At 39.4% G+C, this 21,139-nt stretch overlaps 1 non-coding gene across 1 annotated transcript; it reads right to left on the bottom strand.

The window, feature by feature from the left end:
• Positions 1-17,763: 17,763 nt before the first annotated feature.
• LOC112627249 lies at positions 17,764-17,895 on the bottom strand. Its single transcript, XR_003120097.1, has one exon. It is a non-coding gene; the product is annotated as a U8 small nucleolar RNA (small nucleolar RNA).
• Positions 17,896-21,139: the final 3,244 nt, after the last annotated feature.

Genomic DNA, 21,139 nt, shown 5'->3' with positions numbered 1-21,139 from the left:
GAAAGTCCAGGACCCAAGGTCTTCTCTCAGGCCCTAGTCACTCATTCCTGTTCATGTGTATGACTATCAAGCAGCTTCTTACTACGACCATTCTGGTTCTCTTGACCTTGCTCTATCATTCTGCAGAGCATTTATGACAATCCGACCTCCTGTGTGTATTATTTATTTATTTGCCTGTCTTTCTCCCCTCTCAACTAGAATATTCACTCCGTAAGAACAGGGATTTTTGTTTTGTTTACTGCTGAAATCCCAGCATCTAGAGGAATGCCTGCCACGTAGTAGGTGCTCAATGCATATGTATTGACTGACTGCAGACTGGTAGATTTTGTGTGGATCTATGAAGGGGATCTTGCCACCTGTTAAGGACACAGCAAAAGAAAGGTAGGGAAAAGCAGTATCAGTCTCACCGTGATCTCGCGGTGTCATATAATTAGACATTGCCATCAGAAAATAACTGTGTGGCATGTTTTATTTAAAAAAATCAAATTAACTATCTTAAAGTGTTTGTTCTGAAACACAGCTGGAAAAGAGTGGGGGGAAGGCTTTTCTTTATGAGTCGATTTCTTGCTACTGGAAGTGTTTCCTTTTTGGGCTGCAGGGTACCCCTTCTGCCACCACATTTTTTATTTCATGACATTATCCCATGGCTGGTTTCCACCTTCATTTTTTATTAAAAATGTATTAACTCTTTTTCTTCATTCACCCCCTCGAACCCATCATTCACTTGTCTCTTGTACATTCTAATGCTTTGAAAATTGCTGCAATCATCGGTAATCTGAAGCATTTTCCTTTATTAGCAGCACAGCCAGGAGCTCATCAGAAGTCTTCATTTACCCGATACAATTACAGCCTTTGAGGGGCGATCGCTCTATCGCTTGCCTCTTTCTGTTTCTCAGCATTGTTTTTTCAGGAATAAATTCATTTGGTTTTGTCCTACTCTTAGGATCTTTTTCTTTAAGACTTCTTGCTGTATCGGCACACACCTGCATGAACTATTTTGTCTGTCTATGTAATTAATTATCTATTCAATTTCATCAAAAGCATTAAATCTGTTTTTTAGATGACATTGAACTGTTTGATCGATTTAATTAATGAATTCTGTCAAAACAGTCTTTTAACAACCCTCAGTGGTGACCTGCCTTGTATTCTGTCTTAAGGAAGTTTACCTTTTCTCCTGACTTCCCTTCATTTTCTTTTGATTCAATTTCTTCCCTTTTCTTTTGTTTCAAACTGATCGAGCTTCTTTGAGCTATGGCCTTTTCTTTAATAATGTAGCAGTTTATATGTTCTAGATTACATTATAGACTCCTGCTACTTGAAGGGACAGTGAGGTTTTTTGTTTCTTTGTTTCTAGCCCTCTGTCTAGTAGAATTGCATGTGCTGAAATGAAAAAAATCTTAAATGTATTTATATTAGGTTGGTGCAATAGTAATTGCAGTTTTGCCATTACAAGTAATTTCTATTAGATTGGTGCAAAAGTAATTGTGGTTTTTGCTATTACTTTCAATGGCCAAACTGTAATTACTTTTGCACCAACCTAATATTTGCTATATACGTGTACATTCATAAAACATGTTTTTTTTTTTAATACACTTGATCTCCAGTTGTTTTTCATATAATCAAGTTAAGGTTGATGTTCCAGTTAGACTCTTACATAATTTACTGTCAATAGATGTTTTTCTTTATCTCTTTTTAAAAACCAGAGTATGAATTGTAAAGAGAGACATTAATGACATAATCTTTCCCTCAACTCCCATCCTACTTTGGCCCTCAAGTTAGTTATTAGCAATTACAAGTCACAATGTAGTAGCACATTTTGAGTTTGGAATTATTAAAAATTGTTCAAATGAACTCAAATCAACAGTGGTGATGTTTATAAGCATTTCCTTGCTTCTGCTTCTTACACTCCCCGCCCCCATCCCAGATACAAACACAAAACGCACGCCCTATAGATGCTTTCTGGGCATTCTTAAGCATTTCTTTAGTGTGGAATGTGTTATGCGCTGTACCATACATCATGTCACAGTAACACCATGGGAGCCTACTATGACTGGGCATAAAGTGTTTGGAAGATTGTTTGTTTTAGTCTGTTCAAGCTGCTATAACAAAAATACCACAGACCGGGTGGCTTATAAACAATAGAAATTAATTTCTCATAGTTCTGGAGGCTGGGAAGCACAAGATCAAGGGAGCAGCAGATTTGGTGTTGACTAAGGGCCCATTTTCTGGTTCATAGATGGTGGCTTTTCATTGCATGCTCACATGGGGAAAAGGGTGAGCTGGCTTTCCGGGGTCTCTTATAAGGGCACTAATTCTAAATTTATGATGTCTCTATCCTTGTGACCTAATCACTTCCCAAAGGCCCCACCTCCTAATACCATCATACTGGTGATTAGATGTCAACATATAAATTTTGGAGGAACACAGATACTCAGACCATAGCATTGCTGTTTTGGATGATTCGATTTAATTAGCAAAACCATTTCTTCTGACTTTCTTTTTTAAAAGGAAATTTCCAAAATGATAGTCCACATTCTCTATCCTAGTAATCGGAATGTAGGAAATATAATTGAAACTTTCCTTAATGATGTAGGTCATCCATTAAAAGAATGTTGGTGGACTGTACAGGCAAGTGCTGTCCGAGCTGGGTTTTGATTCTGTCAGAATTCTTAGTTGCATGCAGGAGAAATGGACTTTGGTTTATTAAGGATAGAGGGTGCTCACAGAAATATATAGAGGACTGGAGGCACCCAGTCTTGAGGCTGATCTTCCAGAAAAAATGTCTAACTACTAGCCATAGGCCTGGTCCTATAAGAAAAGTACAACCACTGCAGCCACTGAGCACTGGGTAGTACAGTTTTGTTTTTTAAAATTTTAAATCCTTTCTCAGCTATATTAATATATAATTGACAAATAAAAATTATATATATTTGTGGTGTGTACAACGTGATATTTTGCTCTATGTATACACTGAAATTATTAAATCAAGCTAATTAACATATCTGTCACCTTACTTGTGTTTTTGTGGTGAGAACATTTAAGATCTGTTCTCTTAGTAATATTCAAGTATACAATACATTATTATTAACTATAATTATCATGTACAATAGCGCTCCAGAACTTATTCATCCTTTCTGGCTGAAACTTTGTACCCTTTGACCAACATCTTTCCATTTCCTCCCTGTCCCGCTCCCAGTTTCTGGCAACTGCTGTTCTACTTTCTGCTTCTGTGAGTTCAAATTTTTTTAGATTCCACATGTAAGTGAGATCATGCAGTATTTGTCTTTTTGTGCCTGGCTTATTTTACTTAGCATAATGTCCTTCAGGTTTATCCGTGTTGTTGCAAATGACAGGATTTTCTTCCTTTTTAAGGCTGAATTATATTCCATTGCATACATATGCCACATTTTCTTTATCCATTCATCTGTCAATGGACATTCATGTTGATTCTCTATTTTGGCTGTTGTGAATAATGCTGCAATGAATATGCAAGTACAGATATCTCTTCAACACACTGATTTCATTTCCTTTGGATCTATACTCAGAAGTGGGGTTGCTGGATCATATGGTGGCTCTATTTTAATTTTTTTGAGGAACCTCCACATTGTTTTCCATAATGGCTGTACTAATTTACATTCCCACCAAGAGTATACGAGGGTTCTCTTTTTTCTACATGCTTGCCAACACTTATTTTCCATCTTTGTGATAATAGCCAATCTAACAGGTGTGAGGGAATATCTTCTTGTAGTTTTAATTTGCATTTGTCTGATGATGAGTGTTAAATCAAGTTTAGCCTAAAACCGCCTCCTTACATATTTTAAGTTCAGCCTAAAGGGTTTTCTGTACACCAAGAACTATAACAAGTGGAGGTGTAACCATGCTGTAACCTACACTTGTGCCAGTCACTGAGTTTTGGTCAATCAAATGTAGCCAACTGTTAAAACCATGTTCAAACAAGGCAAATGCCAAACTGAAATCAATCCAGCTGTTTCTTTTCTTTTTTCTTTTTTTTTTTTTTTTGAGATGGAGTCTTGCTCTGTCGCCCAGGTTGGAGTGCAGTGGTGGGATCTTGGCTCACTGCAAGCTCTGCCTCCCGGGTTCACGCCATTCTCCTGCCTCAGCCTCCGTAGTAGCTGGGGCTACAGGCGCCCGCCACCTCGCCCAGCTAATTTTTTGTATTTTTCGTAGAGACGGGGTTTCACCGTGTTAGCCAGGGTGGTCTCGATCTCCTGACCTCGTGATCCGCCCGCCTTGGCCTCCCAAAGTGCTGGGATTACAGGTGTGAGCCACAGCGCCTGGCCCAATCCAGCTGTTTCTGTACCTCACTTTCCTTTTTCTGTCCATAAATCTCCCACCACATGGCTGTGCTGGAGTCTCTGGGTCCACTCTGGCAAGGAAGGCTGCCCAATTTGTGACTCATTTGTTGCTCAGTTAAACTTCTTTAAATTTAATTCAGCTGACATTTTTCTTTTATCATTAGTGATGTTGTGCATTTTAAAATATACCTGCTAGTCATTTGTATGTCTTCTTTTGAGAAATGTCTATTCATCTTCTTTGTCTATTTTGTAATCAGGTTGTTTTCTTGCTATTGAGTTGTTTGAGATATATATATATATCTCAAAGGAGTTTTGCCTTGCAGCTACTGCTGCTGCTGCTAGTATGAGAGAGGGAGGAAGAGAGAGAGAGGAAGACACAGAGAGGAAGAAAAGAAAGATTAAAATCGCTTAGTGTGAGAGAATTTTCTGTACCAAGTCTCGTGCGGTTCTCTGATCGGCAGAACCTTTGCTTCGAATGTGCCCACGTGGCAAGGGACTATGTGACATTTTCAGCTCCTCTAGGGGAGACTGTCCATCTTTTCCCCACATCAAAACTCAAACAGGATGGAATTCCCCAAAGAAAGGGGTTCCTCAGACACTTCTCAAAAGAAGACATTTATGCAGCCAAGAAACATGAAAAGAAGCTCGACATCACTGATGATTACAGAAATGCAAATCCAAACCACAGTGAGATACCATCTCATGCCAGTCGAAATGGTGATAATTAAAAAGTCAAGAAACAACAGATGCTGGTAAGGTTATGGAGAAAAAAGAATGCTTTTACACTGTTGCTGGGAGTGTAAATTAGTTCAACCATTGTGGAATACCTTGTGGCAATTCCCAAAGACCTAGAGGCAGAAATACCATTTGAACCAGCAATACCATTACTGAGTATATGCCCAAAGGAATATAAATCATTCTATTATAAAGACACATGCACATGTATGTTCATTGCAGAACTATTCACAATAGCAATGATATGGAATCAACCCAAATGCTTATCAATGATAGACTGGATAAAGAAAATGTGGCACATGTACACCATGAAATACTATGCAGCCGTGAAAAGGAACAAGATCATGTCTTTTACAGGAACGTGGGTGGAGCTAGAAGCTGTTATCCTCAGCAAGCAAATTCAATAACAGAAAACCAAACATGGCATGCTCTCACTTGTAAGTGGGAGGTGAATGATGAGAGCACATGGACAGGGGGTTGGGGGAAACAACACACACTGGGGCCTCTGGGGAAGGGGTAGGGGGAGGGAGAGCATCAGTAAGAATAGCTAATGAATGATGGACTTAATACCCGGGTGATGAGTTGATCTGTGCAGCAAACCACCATGGCACACATTTACCTATGTCACCTGCACATCTTGTGTGCATGTACCCCAGAACTTAAAAGTTGAAGAAAAAAAAAAGAAAGGGGTTCCTATTGGGAAGCTAAGGTGAACATTAGACTCCCACTTTAGGTTAAATGTGTAATATTCCCAGACAAATCTTGACACTTACTTTCTTGCATATGTTTTTATATGAGCCCAATTCCTCATTTTTTCCTCAAGGAAGTGGAGTGCAGCCTGTGCAATTGCTAACAGCATAATGTAGTTGCCTTTTTGCAGAAGTGATACTGAGTAAAAACTGAAATCTCCTAGGGTGTTTTCTTTTCCTCAATAAAAATCTTCAATATTCTTATAATTGAAGTTTGGCTTCATAGCACTGTTAAAAATATTTTCTTATTTTAGTGCCTAGAGCTACTTGTTTTAGCTTTATGGGATTTTTTTTTTTTTTTTTGTTATCTGGTAGAATTTCAGGATATATACCATTAAAGATGGGTGCGGCTTTTTTTTGTGACTACAGACATAACTGGGGATTCTCTCTTTGGCTGAATTTCCTTAGCACCAGATAATTATGAGATCTAGAATTCTGGATATAGGTTAATTCAAATTTACCATTGTCTAGTTATTAAGAAGTCAGAATAGCATTTACTGTGTCAATCTGGGCAATCGATGTTTCTCGGTTTCCTTTTTTAACGAATGGAAGTGATTCTTCTCAGGCTGGACTCTCAGGTGTTTGGCGAGTGGCTGAGATGAGCGGCAGAGGGGAGAGGCGGAATGGAGGGACCCAGAATTTCCTGACTCCTGGACTCTGTTGTGCTTTTTACCTCCAAAATCATCATCCAGAAATCAACCCATCTACACTCTTGACTTTCAGCCTTTTTAGTATTTACTGTACGCCCCAAATTGGCCAGTTTTCTGATTTTTAGAAGGATGGATAGTATATTTTGGCGGGAAGGATGAGAAGGTTAAAAAATATTATCTAAAATTAAAATGCAATATTTTGGAGAGAGAGATCTTTGGTTTAGAACCAGGCTGTAACACTGACTGTGTGGACTTGGGCAAGGTATTCAGCCTCTCTGAATTTCAATATCTTTCTCTGCAAAGTGGGGATAATAATGCTTGTTTTGTATAGCCTAAGTAAATGTTGAATCCATTCTTCTTTGGAGTTTATTCATGTGCACCAACCCTATCCCCCTTGTGGTGACTTTAATCTCTTTTTACAGTGCTGCTGATGGAGGATGCTGTCAATCCAGAGTCTGACAGCCTCTCGCTCCTATGTAAGTCAAATGTCATTCTTGAAATCATAATAAACTTATCAACTTTTTTTTTGCATAACTTGATGGGGTTATGGAATTATAACTGTTTTGGAAACATTCCAGCCTAGAAGCTATATACTAGAACAAATGAGATCCTGACACAGTACCTCCTCCAAGGAATTCATTCTGCTTTTGGAGACTAGCACATGTATTTGCTTTATATTATGTTTCCTAAATTATATTTATTTCTTTATTTTAGAGTAATGCAATAATTTAAAAGAAAGGACTATCTTGGCTTATTCCTCCTAAAATACCACAGCCTTTTTCGTTAGGATGTTTCATTTAAAAAATAGTATGTGTGCATTCCTTGCCAACCTTCCAAAAAATTCACTGCTGGGCAGAGGAAGGGGTTGATAAATAAAAAGTAATTTGTTCATGAAATTTATAAGCCCCTGGAAATGAAGGCCCTGGAAGAAAGTGCCAACTCAGCTTTAAGTATGAGATAATAATCAAAACAGCAAATGTACAAGTGCATTATGGTCAGAATAAATCAAATGGCAAGGCTCGATGTGAACAATATGGAAAAAACAACTAAGTGAAGAAATGTCAAATGAAGGATTACCTTCACTCTGGAAGTGTCTATTCAAATCATAAATTCAGCCCAGGATTTCTGCTTCCTAAAACCTAAGGACTTCTACTGAACAACAGCACTGCACCAGCAGCAACCACAACAAAAACAACAGAACCCTTTGTTTTCCTGCCAGCTTCTAGCAGTTTCGTTTCAGAGACAGAGAGAGAGAGGCTTCTTCTGTGGACTGTCTTTTATTGAAGATTTAACCCTAAAAGAAGGGCTCCTGCAGCCTCAGCTTAGGGTTGGCAGTATATATCATCAATTAGATATAAGGTTGCTTTTTTTTTTTTTTTTTTTTTTTTTTAAAACCAGCCTTTCCATAAGAGCTTTTGTTGACTATTTCGGTCTTGATTTCCCAAAGTAAATGTTTCATTGAGTTAGCATGACTTTATTATAATAAAAACTGTATTTTTGTCTTCTGTCCCTTGACATTTATTCCATGGACCTAGTTTTTTTCCTGATCCTAATTGAAAGAAAATTTAGGGCAAATCATTGAATGCCTCTGGCCACTTTTAGTTAACAGTAGGTCTTCCTGTTAGCATGTCCAGGCCAGTGTAAAAATATAATCCGTAATTTCATTCAATGTTAATGCTTCTTCTCTTCCCCCAGCTTGGGCCAACTGAAGGTTGGCCATTGGCATTGTGCAAAAGGAGGCCTGGTTGGCCTCTTCTCTTTTTCTCCAAGGTGCATCATACCCCTCCTCCCTCATCTGCAGAATGAGGCCACGATTTTGGATCGTCTTTCAGGGAGAAGGTGGGACGGGCTAGGGAGAGAGGGGTCCAGCCAGGGAAGGCCTTAGTTGACTAGCGATGTTGTCAGCTGGCGGTGGAACCTGGGCTGGCAGGCATTTGAAGCCGATTGTCTCGGGGGCACTTTGGTGGGTTCTTTGGCTCCTACCTCCGCGGAGCTCTTACGTGGAATCCAGCACTAAATCTGTTAGTTCTGCCTTTGAAATGTCCCCCAAATTCAACCATTTTGTATCTCTTCCACCACTTCCCCTGCTCCGAGCCACCCCCAACTCTATCCTGCATGACTGTGGTGGGTTTCCTTGCTTCTGCCTGTGTTCCAGGAGTCTGTTTTACATGCAGGACAGGTATCTTTTCAGCGTGTAGTTCAGATCATGTTATTCCTTTGTTCCGACTGTCTGGTGGTTTCCTGTCTCATGCAGAGCGGAACTCCCAGACCTCTGAGGGACCACAGGCCCTACACTCTTGCCTTTCCCCCGCCCTACACATCTGACCTCGCCTTTCACCACTCTCACCTTTCTCACTGTCCCAGGACACTGGACACCCCCCTGCCTCAGGGCCTTCCCATTTGCTGTTCCTTCTGGCCAGAAATCTTTCCCTCAGATATGTACAAGGCTTATTCCCTTACCTTATCTAGTTTTTTTTTTTTTTTTTTTTTTGAGACAGAGTCTTGCTCTGTCGCCCAGGCTGGAATGCAGTGGCGTGATCTTGCCTCACTGCAACCTCCACCTCCTGGGTTCAAGCAATTCATCCTGCCTGAGCCTCCCGAGTAGCTGGGAATACAGGTGTCCACCACCATGCCCAGCTAATTTTTTTGGTATTTTTAGTAGAGATAGAGTTTTGCCATTTTGGCCAGGCTAGTCTTGAACTCCTGACCTCAGGTAATCTGCCCACCTTGGCCTCCCAAAGTGCCTGGATTACAGGCGTGAGCCACCATGCCCAGCAAAGTTTTTGTGCAAATGTCTCTGTCTTAGCAAGCTTTTCCGTGATCAATCCATTGCAAACTGCAAACCCTCCCTCCACCAGGCCTCTCCCTATGCTCCTTTCATACTTTATTTTTCTCCATAACACATTATATTTTGACCCACTCTATATCTTACTCATATAGTGTTTTTCTCCTCCATTAGTATATACTTAATAAAGGAAGAATCTTTATCAGTTTTGTTAATTGTTGTATCCTTAGTTCTCGGAGCTGTGCTTGGCACCTAGTAGGTGCTCAGCAATCCTTTTGAATCAATGAATGAATGTTTACATTGATCCTGTGTTATCGTAACTCACTTGCATACATAACTAGCTCTCTTTCTAAGCTCTTGAGAGTAAGGTCTAGGAATTGGTCATTTTGTGTTCCCTACATCTCTAGCTCAGTGCCTGGAACAAAATAAGTTCTCAATAAATATTTATTGAATAAATTGAAGAATAAGTGAATCAGGAAAGATTGCTGGAGATGTAGAAAGAAAGAAACAGAAGATTAAAGCTTCAAGGCATATAATGTGGTTCAGATATTTCAAGGAGAGGAAACCATGGGATTTAGGATGGGAAAAGGGTCTGGAGACCTTTGAGGAGCATGGAGTGGAGGATGGGCCCCAAGTTGCAGTGGGTGGAGGTGACTGAGCATAGATGGTAGGATGTGGAGAACTCTGTCCAGAAGAAGCCTGTGAGGGAATGAAATTGAAGCTAGCCTGACAAGAAGCTGGTTGGGGGAATAGCTATCTATCTATCTATCTATCTATCTATCTATCTATCTATCTACCTACCTACCTACCTACCTACCTACCTACCTATCAGCCTGCAGGAAAACTGAAGGTATTTGTAAGATGAATTTTTAGTGGAGAGAGAGATTAATTGAGATGGGATAGATGAGGAATAAGATTTGGGAGGAGGCAGAAGGAGTGTGATCAAGCCAACAGGAGAACTGGTCCTGGGAAGCAGTATGGCTCCCTCTTTCTCTGAGGTAGGAGACATTCCCTGGTCTTTGCTTGGACAGGCATGGAGAGAGGGAGGGAGGGAGGGAGGAAGCCACCTACATACCTATCCATCCATGTGTCTGTGTCTTTCTATTTGTCTAGTCATCCATCCATCTATTCACCCATCCATCTATTCACCCATCCATCTTTCCCTCCATCTATTCATCTCTCTAATGTTCCATTTTTCTTAGAACCCAGTCTCATTTCCCTGGTCCTTCTGACTGCTCATCCTCAGAGATGCTGGGGCAGTAGGTGGTGTTCTGAGGTGAGGCTTACATATGGATAACTTTTCTCCAGGCACTTGCAGCCCTCCATGGCAAGATGGGAGTTTTATGTCTTTTGAATTTTCCTGCACAGTGATTTCTCCAGCCTAAAGACCACTTTGCGTCAGATCTACACAGTGCACGATGAAAACAACAGCTTTCTAGTATTTAGAAATTAGGCTTTTCAAAGTACCTGAAAATCCAAAATCTCCCAGCTAATTGTTTACTTTCACTTAGTTTTCTTTCAGACTTGGCAAGATGATTACAGGTAACTCCCACCTTTCCCTACAATATCCAGCAAAAGAATTGAAAAATGCTGCCCCTCCATCCCCCATAATTACCACTTCTATTTATGAACAACGGAAGGGAACAAAATAAAAGTAAATGGAAGAAATGAAAAAATAAATTCACTCTGACTTGACACTCTGTCCAGTTAATGAACCCTCCAGAGGAACTGCATTCACATTGGCACGTGTTGAATGATGGAATAACTCAATATGTGCACTCACTCAGGACATTTATAGATTATTAATTACTTACACACGGCATTCAAGTCGTGAACGTAATTACCCAGAGTCTGTCTTTCCTTGCTAACCCAGCATCTTGGACCTGTTTCTTGAATCACCCTCAGGTGGTGAAGCCCCCAGATATAGCTCTGTGCCACTCAGAGTCATTTTGGCAAAGCCCTCCCTTAGCCTCTGGCTTGGATTGACCTGGCAGCTGCCCCGTGCTAAGCACCTGCTTTTATGTACTGATGCTCAGGGCAAAGATGTTATGATGATTACGACACCTCCTATCATGCTGTAGTCACAGAGGGCCACAGGAAGCAGATTACAGGGACTGATTTATTTCGGAGACTTAGGAGAGATTCTTGCTGCCCTTGCTTCTGAATCTGTGCTTAGAGACAGTTTAAAAATAATGAAGCTGTTAGCCAGATCAGAGGTCTGCTGAGCAGATGGTCCAGGTGGGGCCAAGAGTCTCAGCTGATGGTAAACCAGGGTGGAGATTTGGAAACAGGGGCTTCCTTGGGGGAATGTACTCTCATTCCCAGATGTGGAGTAGTTATTTCAGTAGCAACAAGGATGACTTAAAGAGGGCCCAATCTCTGACATGACTCAAGGCTCAGGTGTGTGGAACTTTACACTGCAAGATTTATTTTCACAGTGCTGGCTGAGTTTTTGCCCCAAGTCCAGTGGCTGTGCCTGGGTATGTCTTGAGGAGCCCATTAAGATGGAGCCAAGACTTTGTCTTCATTAAGGAGAACGCAGGATCCCTCTTTCTCTCTCTCTGCAATGTACTAGTATTAGTTTTCTGATTGTAAACATAATATATACTGATTATAAAACACTAAAATTTTAGACATATAGTAGAAAGTCCCCTTAATTGTACCCCCACAGATAAAACCACTGTTATAATTTGTTGTATACTTTTCCAGCAGTTTTTCTATGTATCTATAAACACATCATGTATTAGCACATATGTATCTTTTTTTAAAATAAAATCATACCTGCTCTTCTATAAGCTGTTTTAATTTAAAATATTTTTCAGACTTCCTTCTATGCTAATACATAGAGTTACAGTGTTTGTTCTTTCCAAGTGCTTAAGGGTATGTGGTTATATGGCTCTGGCACAACTTATTTAATTGGTCATTTAGATTTAATTAAAAAAATTATAAACAATACTGCAATAAGAAATAATATAGATTCATTTTTACCTACTTGCTTATTTCTCTTACACATATTCTAGAAGTTTAACAGCTAGATCAAAAGGAATATTTATGTTTAATTTAAAAATTTTGTTGCACATTATCTAATTCATGACCTCCAAAAGTTGAACTAGTTTGCACTTCATCAGCACAGTATTTTTACACCTTTGCCAGCTTTGAATATTATTGTTCTGTTTAATCTTTGCTAATCTGAGACTGAAAAAAATATTTCATTGTTTTTCTAATTTAAATTTCTTTGGCTATTAATCAGGCCAAGTACTTTAAAAATTTTTTTTTTGTGGCAATTTGTATTTCTTTTTTTTGAAATTGTCCTGTTCATGATTCTTTACTTATTTGGGGGCAAGAGGAGATAACTTGTCTTTTTAAAATACGGATTTATGGCTGGGCATGGTGGCTCGTGCCTGTAATCCTAGCATTTTGGGAGGCTGAGGTAGGAAGATTGCTTAAGCCCAGGAGTTCGAGACCTGGGCAACATGGTGAAACCCCGTCTCTACAAAAAATATGTAAATTAGCCAGATGTAGTGGTGTTCCTGTAGTCCCAGCTACTCAGGAGGCTGAGGTGGGAGGATCACCTGGGTCTGGGGAGGTCGAGGTTGAGTGAGATGTGATGGCGTCAGTGTACTCCAGCCTGGGTGACAGAGTGAGACCCTGTATCAAAATAAATGAATGAATAAATAAATAATACTGATTTATAAGAACTCTTCATCAGATAGAGATACTAACCTTTTTACTGCTCTTTGTGGTACATATTTTCTCCTCAAAATATATTTTGTTGCTGCTTTTATTTTTTTAAAATCAAAGGTTCAATGAAGGTTCACCCATTGCTTTTGGTGTTTAGATCTCTACTTTCTTTTTAATAAAGAAGGGCCCCTTAATTTTTTTCCCCAGATAATAGTGACTTTTTAAAGAGACTGTTACTGTCTGGGTGCAGTGGCTCACGCCTGTAATCCCAGCACTTTGGGAGTCCAAAGCTGGCCGGATCACCTGAGGCCAGGAGTTTGAGACCAGCCGGGCCAACATGGTGAAACCTTGTCTCTACTAAAAATACAAAAAATTAGCCAGGCGTGGTGGGGACACCTGTGGTTCCAGCTACTTGGTAGGTTGAGGCAGGAGAACCACTTTGAACCCATGAGGTGGAGGTTGCAGTGAGCTGAGATTGCACCACTGCACTGCAGCCTGGACAACAGAGTGAGACTCTGTCTCAAAAAAAAAAAAAAAAAAAAAGATCTGTATCATATTAAAGTTTCCTTCTATTTCTAGTTTACCCATAAGCTTAATCCAGAATGGATTTAGAATTTTATCAGCTGCATTTTCTGCATTTATCAAAATGACCATCTGGTTTTTAATCTATTAATCTAGTGAATTACATTGACATATTTTTTTCTAACTACCTATCCTTGAATTGCTAAAATAAATCCTAAAGGTGTTGCATTGTAATTTAATGTGATGTTGGTTCTATTTGTAAATATTATATTTAGGGTGTTTGCATATATATGTATTAATAAATGAATTTGACTTTTGGTTCTTTTTTCACTTTCTCAGTTTTTGCTATCAGGGTTGCAATAGCCTTGTGAAATGAGTTCTTGAAAGCATTATATGACTTTTTAAATAAACCCGACATCTGGAAGTTTTGAGGAGAGTTGATTTCACTGATCATTTCAATTTCAATTTTTTCCAGTAGTGGTAACTTAGAAAATAGTTTTTTTGACTTTATGACTTTATGACTTATGACTTATGACATTATTGTCATAAGGGTATAAATAGTATTATTTTAATAAAAGTAGTCTCTTCCCTATCTGTAGTTAGACATATATTTTCATTGCTAATGTAGTGTATGTGTTCTCAAACTTTTTTCCGTGTTGTCAGATTTGTCAGACATCCCTTAATCCTTTTTTTCCCCCAAAGAGCTAGCTCTAGGTTTTACTCAACAATTCTAGTTGTTTTAAACTTCCTAATTCATTGGTTTCTTTTGTTTATTTTGTTGTTCTTTTTCTAGCTTCTGAGTCTAATGTGCCAAAAATATTTATTTTAGACATTTCTTGTTTTAGAAAAAAACCTATTTAGGGATATGATTATTTTTTTCCTGAGTAAACTTTGGCTACTTCCCATGGAATTTTCTATTTGGTGTTTCGACATATGTTAATTTTCAAATAATGTATAAATTAAGTTTTTATTTATTCTTTGACACAGACTTATTTAGAACAATGACGTTTTGAATTTATTCCATTTTAATCAGTAAATGAACCCTATAAGAACTCTACCTTCAGAAACTTACGGAGACATTTTTCTGTGGCCTAGTAAGTGATTTCTCTTTATGTATTTTTTCTTTTTTCTTTTTTTTTTTTGAGATGGAGTCTCTCTCTGTCGCCCAGGCTGTAGTGCAGTGGCGTGATCTCAGCTCACTGCAAGCTCTGCCTCCTGGGTTCACGCCATTCTCCTGCCTCAGCCTGCCAGCTAATTTTTTTGTATTTTTAGTAGAGATGGGGTTTCGCCATGTTAGCCAGGATGGTCTCGATCTCCTGACCTCGTGATCTGCCCGCCTTGGCTTCCCAAACTGCTGGGATTACGGACGTGAGCCACCATGTCCGGCCTCTCCTTATGTATTTTAAATTTTAAATGAATGTTTCATAAACATTTAGAAAGAATGTGTCTCATTTTTAGAGAGATCATAATTTGCTATGAATTCAAGCTTATAATATGTATTATTAACATCTTTCATATATTTATTTTTGTCATCTTGACACAACAAATTTTGGGAATAGTTTTCTAACTTTTTCCACTCTACCTATGGGTTTGACAATTTTTAAAAAAAATTTTCTTTTTCCTTTTAAAAAAGACAGGATCTCACTGTGTTGCCCAGGCTGGTCTTGAACTGCTGGGCTCCAGCGATCCTCCTGCCTTGGCCTCCCAAAGTGCTGGTATTACAGGTGTGAGCCACCACACCTGGCCAATTTTTTAAAAAAATTTCTAACACTTCTTTTTACTTTTTGGAGAGAATATAGTAAAAAAATTAAGAGCATTGATGTTAACACCAGGCTGCCTGGTTTGAATACCAGCTTCACTCTCATGAGTTGACAGACCTTGGACACATTTCCTCAACTGTAAAATCACATCATCTACTTTACTGGGTTCTTGGGAGGATTGTGAGCTGCTATATGCAATGACCTTGGAATTGTGCTTGACGTGTTATAATTACTCTCTATGTATCTGCTGCCATGATATTCAGAGTGAAAATGTTCATGCTTGCTATATATTCTGATGAATCTACTGTTTCTTAATATAAAACAATTTTCTTTGTCCCATATAGAGCTTTTTGCCTTGAATTCTATTTGAGGTGATATTAATATTGCTATATTGTTTTCTTTTTGTCTATATTTGCCTGCTGTCTTAGTCCCTTCAGGCTGCTACAACAAAATGCCATAAACTAGGTGGCTTATAAACAGCAGAAATTTATTTCTCACATATCTGAAGTCTGGGAATTCCAAGATCAAGGTGCTGGCAGATTCAGTGTCTGTAATGGTCTGCTTCTTGGTTCATAGACAATGCTTTCTCACTGCGTCCTCACATGGTAGAGGTGGAAAGGGGTCTGCCTTGGCTTGCTTTTATAAGAGCCCTAACCCCATTCATGAGGGTTTCACTCTCATGCTCTAATCAGCTCTGAAAGGCCCTCACCTCCTAATACCATCACCTTGGGGGGTTATGATTTTTACAGATGAATTTTTGGGGGACACAAACATTCAGACCATAGCACTTGGTCTCTCTTTGGGCATGTGCATGTTTTCAACCTTTCAGCATTATTTTGTGTTACACACATCTCTTGTAAATAGCATATAGCTGGAGCTTGCCTTAAAAAATGAATTTGAAAGTTCTTTTAATAAGGGAATGTAACCTGTTTACAGTTGTTGAGATTATTGATATTCCTGTCATCTTTGTGTTTTCTGTTGGATATGTTTCTAGATCTTTTGTCAAGGTTGAATCGTTGCCCCATGATATTCTTGTACTAGTAGCTCAGCTTAGATCCTTCTAGCTGGTGCGGACAGAAAGAAGTCTGCTTCTCCTGCTTCAAAGTAAGAAAAACCAGAAGCTAGCCGGGGGCATGGTGTCTGTGGTCACACTGTTTTTGGGGATCCTGGTACTGAATTTTCTATTAGCTATCATTCAGTGAGTCCCTAGTATAAGCCAGGTGCTTTTTTAGACTGAAAAAAAAAATATTGCTTCATTTAACCCTCACAACAACCTGAGGAGAGGGGTATTAATATTGAACTTATAAATAGAGAGGTGAATTAAAGAAATGAGAGTGTGTTCCTGAGGGACTGAAGAAGACAAAATTTGTTTTTTTCAGATGGAATCTCACTCTGTCACCAAGATTGGAGTGCAGTGGCATGACCCCGGCTCACTGCAATCTCTGCCTCCTGGATTCTAGCGATTCTCCTGCCTCAGCCTCCCAAGTAGCTGGGATCACAGACACCCACCACCATGCCTGGCCAATTTTTGTATTTTTAATAGAGACTGGGTTTCACCATGTTGGCCAGGCTGCTCTTAAACTCCTGACCTCAAGTGATCCATCCGCCTCTGCTTGCCAAAGTGCTAGGATTACAGGCGTGAGCCATTGTGCCCAGCTGAAAGACATAATTTGTAATGTATAAACTCGTTCCCTTCACCTCCACGTATGCATGGAACATGAAGTTGGCTAAGAAGTGGGCTTCTGAGTTGACTTTTACTGAGTTTCTAAATGAATTGGTTGCCAATGCTGTTGGGAACATTGGGCCTTCTTATTCCGGTTCAACCATTTTTTTTTCATGGTAGTGTAAGTTTCCACGCTAAGTTGATCGTTCTGGAGTGGATAATCCAGAGTTTAGTCATTTTCTTTTCTGCTAGAGTAAAAAAAAAAAGTTTTAACTCAGTGGTGTGTCCCATTAACTCGATGGTGTATATTTAATCCTGTTGGTCTTTTTTGGATACTGGGTCTGGAGTTAGGGGGATCTGTGCCTGCTGGTCTCATAGAATCTGAAGAAGGGCAGGCTCATGCTTTGTCCATCTTTGTATCTCTAGTGCCTTGAAGAATATGTGGTCCATAGTAGGTGTTATCTCTTAAAATGACCTGAGCTCGGGGAGGGGAATTGTCTTATATTCATATTTGAATTACAAGGTTTTAGAAAGAAGTCCATAGAATATAAATGCATTATCTGAACATTATACTTTCTGTAACCCCTATAGTACTATGCAATAGAAATTAAGTGTGTTGCATGGACGCTGGGAAGGGAACATCACACACTGGGGCCTGTTGGGGAGTGGGGTTGTTAGCGGAGGGATAGCATTAGGAGAAATACCTAATGTAGATGATGGGGTGATGGGTGCAGCAAACCACCATGGCACATGTATACCTGTGTAATGAACCTGCACGTTCTACACATGTATCCAAGAACTCAAAGTATAGTAAAAAAAAAAAAAAAAAAAGGTGGTTGTAATCCACCCAGGGCAAGTGTTTATCAGTCTTAGCTTCAATGATCTCCAATAAAATTTTCACTATTAAAAAGAAATTAAGTGTGTTCCAAGTCCTGATTACACAGAGATGTTAATCACGTTTCATGCATCTCCAGTTATCATGTTCTATCTGCCCTGCAAAGGAGGAACAGGTAAGGATTATCCCAGCACTTTGAGAGGTTGAGGTGGGCGGATCACGAGATCAAGAGATCACGACCATCCTGGCCAACATGGCGAAATCCCATCTCTACTAAAAATACAAAAATTAGCTGGGTGTGGTGGCATGTGCCTGTAATCCCAGATACTTGGGAGGCTGAGGCAGGAGAATCACTTGAACCCAGGAGACGGAGGTTGCAGTGAGCTGAGATCACACCACTGCACTCCAGCCTAGTGACAGAGCAAGACTCCATCATAAAATAAAACAAAACAAAATAAAATAAAAAGTGTGTTTATTACTTTTTCAAGAGCTTATTTTGGACTAAAGCAGCACGTGGTTTCAGTAGGAGAAGGTCTGTGTCACCATGGGAGGGTGGGATGACATTGACGTATGAATGACCGTTTGCACTGGTAATTCCAGTGAGGGCATCCAGCCAATAATAGTGCTCCTGAGCCAGCTGCTGGGGAGACATGTAGCCCTGATCTCACCGGGACTCCATATTTGAAAAGAAAAAAAAAAGCCAAGTGAAAACTCCCAGCTTTAATGAGATCCCTAGGTGAATCCGAGTTTTATATGGTCTGTTTGACTTCCACGGATATCTGGCTAGACTTTGATTGATTGTCAGGCTTTTTAAGTAGCATTGATTTTTACTTCTGCAACATCGGGATGATGAGGTCATTGCATTTTGCCGTGTTATTGAAGTTCTTGCTAAAGCAACCTGGAGGTTATGAGCATGTCTAGGCACTGGCTTCCCACTTGTGCTGAGTTGGAGAGGTGGGAAAGTTCGGGTAAATAAAATGATAAAGGCAAAAAAGAATTCTCTCTGATTGTGAGAGGGAATTTCAGAGTTTTAAAAATCATCGTGATAATGGGTAGCTTTTAATCGTAGCTTGTTTCTTTTTATTAGCAATCATTGTTGAGCATGTAACTACACAGGGCAAGGACTATGTCATAAGCCCTTTGTGTACACATTAACTCTCTTGTTCCTCACCACACTTCTGTGAAGTAGGTGTTATTATTCCCCACTTTACAGATGAGAAATTGAGTCTAACAGAGGTAGGCTAGCTTGCTAGAGGTTGTTTAGTCAGTGGAAGAGCTAGGTTTTAGATCAAACTTGCCTGACTCCAAAGTCTGTGATCATAACTGCTAATTTACTATATGATGGTTGTGTGAACAGTTAGAGGTTTCTTTTAGGTAAGATCAGAAAGGAAAACTTGAGGCTGCTGCATTAGTGACAATCCCCCTCTCCTGTACAGACCTGAATCCTGGGGAAAACTGCAACTAACACAGTGCCCTAGGACATACCATTTAGACTTGCCCCACTTGTAGAAAGAGATCACCTGAACCTGCTTTCTGCTTGAGTGAGGTCGTGCCCATGAAGGGGCCAGAGGGGGCTTTGAACATTTTGAGATTCCTCCAGCTACCACCTATTGATTAGAGGCTGCCAGGAGCTTTAATCTGATTAGAGTCTGTAAAACTGGTTTCCATCTCTGGCGCCTGACTCAGGTTTCAGAGCAAGGGGAAAAAGTATGACATCACCCCTGCTTGCATCTGTGCTGGGTGGCTAATGAAATTACGTGATGGGCTTGAGGACTATTAAAGTCAATGTTGATCCTTATTATTATTAAGAGTACTTTTAAATTTACTGCACCATGAGGCAGGTTCGAAAGCATCATTTTTCAGAGGTGTATTCATTGCTCTGGATTTCAGTGCACAACTCCATGGGATATGGAGAAGGCTAGCAGCACAAATAATCAATTCTGAAATCTGCAGGATTAAAGTGCATATAGCTCCTTGCTGGAGGGAGGACAGGTTCTGGGATTTTTCCATAATAAGGCATCAGGATGACCTTGGATTAAAAAAACCTGAAATGAAACAAAACATGTTTGTCAAGGAAAAGTGAAGCTCTACTGTTGCCATTAGCATCAGCAATAGTATATATTTTTAAAAGTTTAAATGGTTAGTATAAAAAAAGAAAGCTCAGTTCAGATTACCAACCATTTACTGAGTATAGAGACTGAACTGGTACAAGGAATACACTACACCAAAGGAAATAAAACTATGTGTTTTGTTAATCAACATATCTCTAAGGCCCAGCTAAATGTCAGGCATGCAGAAGTTATTCTCTTTCTCTTTAAATATACGTATAAGTACACATATATATGGATTAAAGTGCATTGATTTTAACTGTAGAATTCAATTAATTTACACACACTCACAGCACAAACACGTGCACACTGTTGAATCATCACTCAAATCAGGTTGTAGACAATTTTCCTTATCTCAGAAGGCTCTCTCTTGCCATTTTACATTTCCACAGCAGAGATAATCACTACTTTGACTTCTGTAGCGATAGACTACTTTTGTCAATAACTAATACACTTCATATAAATTAATATAAGTTGAATCTTCTTGTAAATGGAATCACATGATATTATATATCTTGTGTCTGGCTTCTTTTGCTTATCTTTTTATTATTATTCTACTTTAAGTCATTGGTTCTGTTTATGTGATGGATTACGTTTATTGATTTGTGTATGTTGAACCAGCCTTGCATCCCATGATGAAGCCCACTTAATCTTGGTGGATAAGCTTTTTGATGTACTGCTGGATTCAGTTTGCCAGTATTTTATTGAAGATTTTTGCATCGATGTTCATCAGGGATATTGGCCTGAAATTTTCTTTTTTTGTGTGTGTCTCTGGCAGGTTTTGGTATCAGGATGATGCTGGCCTCATAAAATGTCTTATGGAGGAGTCCCTCTTTCTCTATTGTTTGGAGTAGTTTCAGAAGGAATGGTACCAGCTCTTCTTTGTACCTGTGGTAGAATTTGGCTGTGAATCTGTCTGGTCCTGGGCTTTTATTGGTTGGTAGGCTCTTATTGCCTCAATTTCAGAACTTGTTATTGGCCTATTCAGGGATTCAACTTCTTCCTGATTTAGTCTTGGGAGGGTGTATGTGTCCAGGAATTTATCCATTTCTTCTAGATTTTCTAGTTTATTTGCGTAGAGGTGTTTATAGTATTATCCGATGGTAGTTTGTATTTCTGTGGGATCAGTGGTGATATCCCTTTATTATTTTTTATTGTGTCTATTTGATTCTTCTCTCTTTTCTTCTTTATTAGTCTGGCTAGCAGTCTATTTTGTTAATCTTTTAAAAAAACTGGCTCCTGGATTCATTGATTTTTTTGAAGGGTTTTTTGTGTCTCTATCTCTTTCAGTTCTGCTCTGATCTTAGTTATTTCTGGTCTTCTGGTGGCTTTTGA

The sequence above is a fragment of the Theropithecus gelada genome, chromosome 6 (assembly GCF_003255815.1).
Source record: "Theropithecus gelada isolate Dixy chromosome 6, Tgel_1.0, whole genome shotgun sequence".
In the NCBI taxonomy this organism is placed as follows: domain Eukaryota; kingdom Metazoa; phylum Chordata; class Mammalia; order Primates; family Cercopithecidae; genus Theropithecus; species Theropithecus gelada.
The sequence above is the reverse complement of the archived record's forward strand: the minus strand, read 5'-3'. Positions and strand labels throughout refer to the sequence as shown.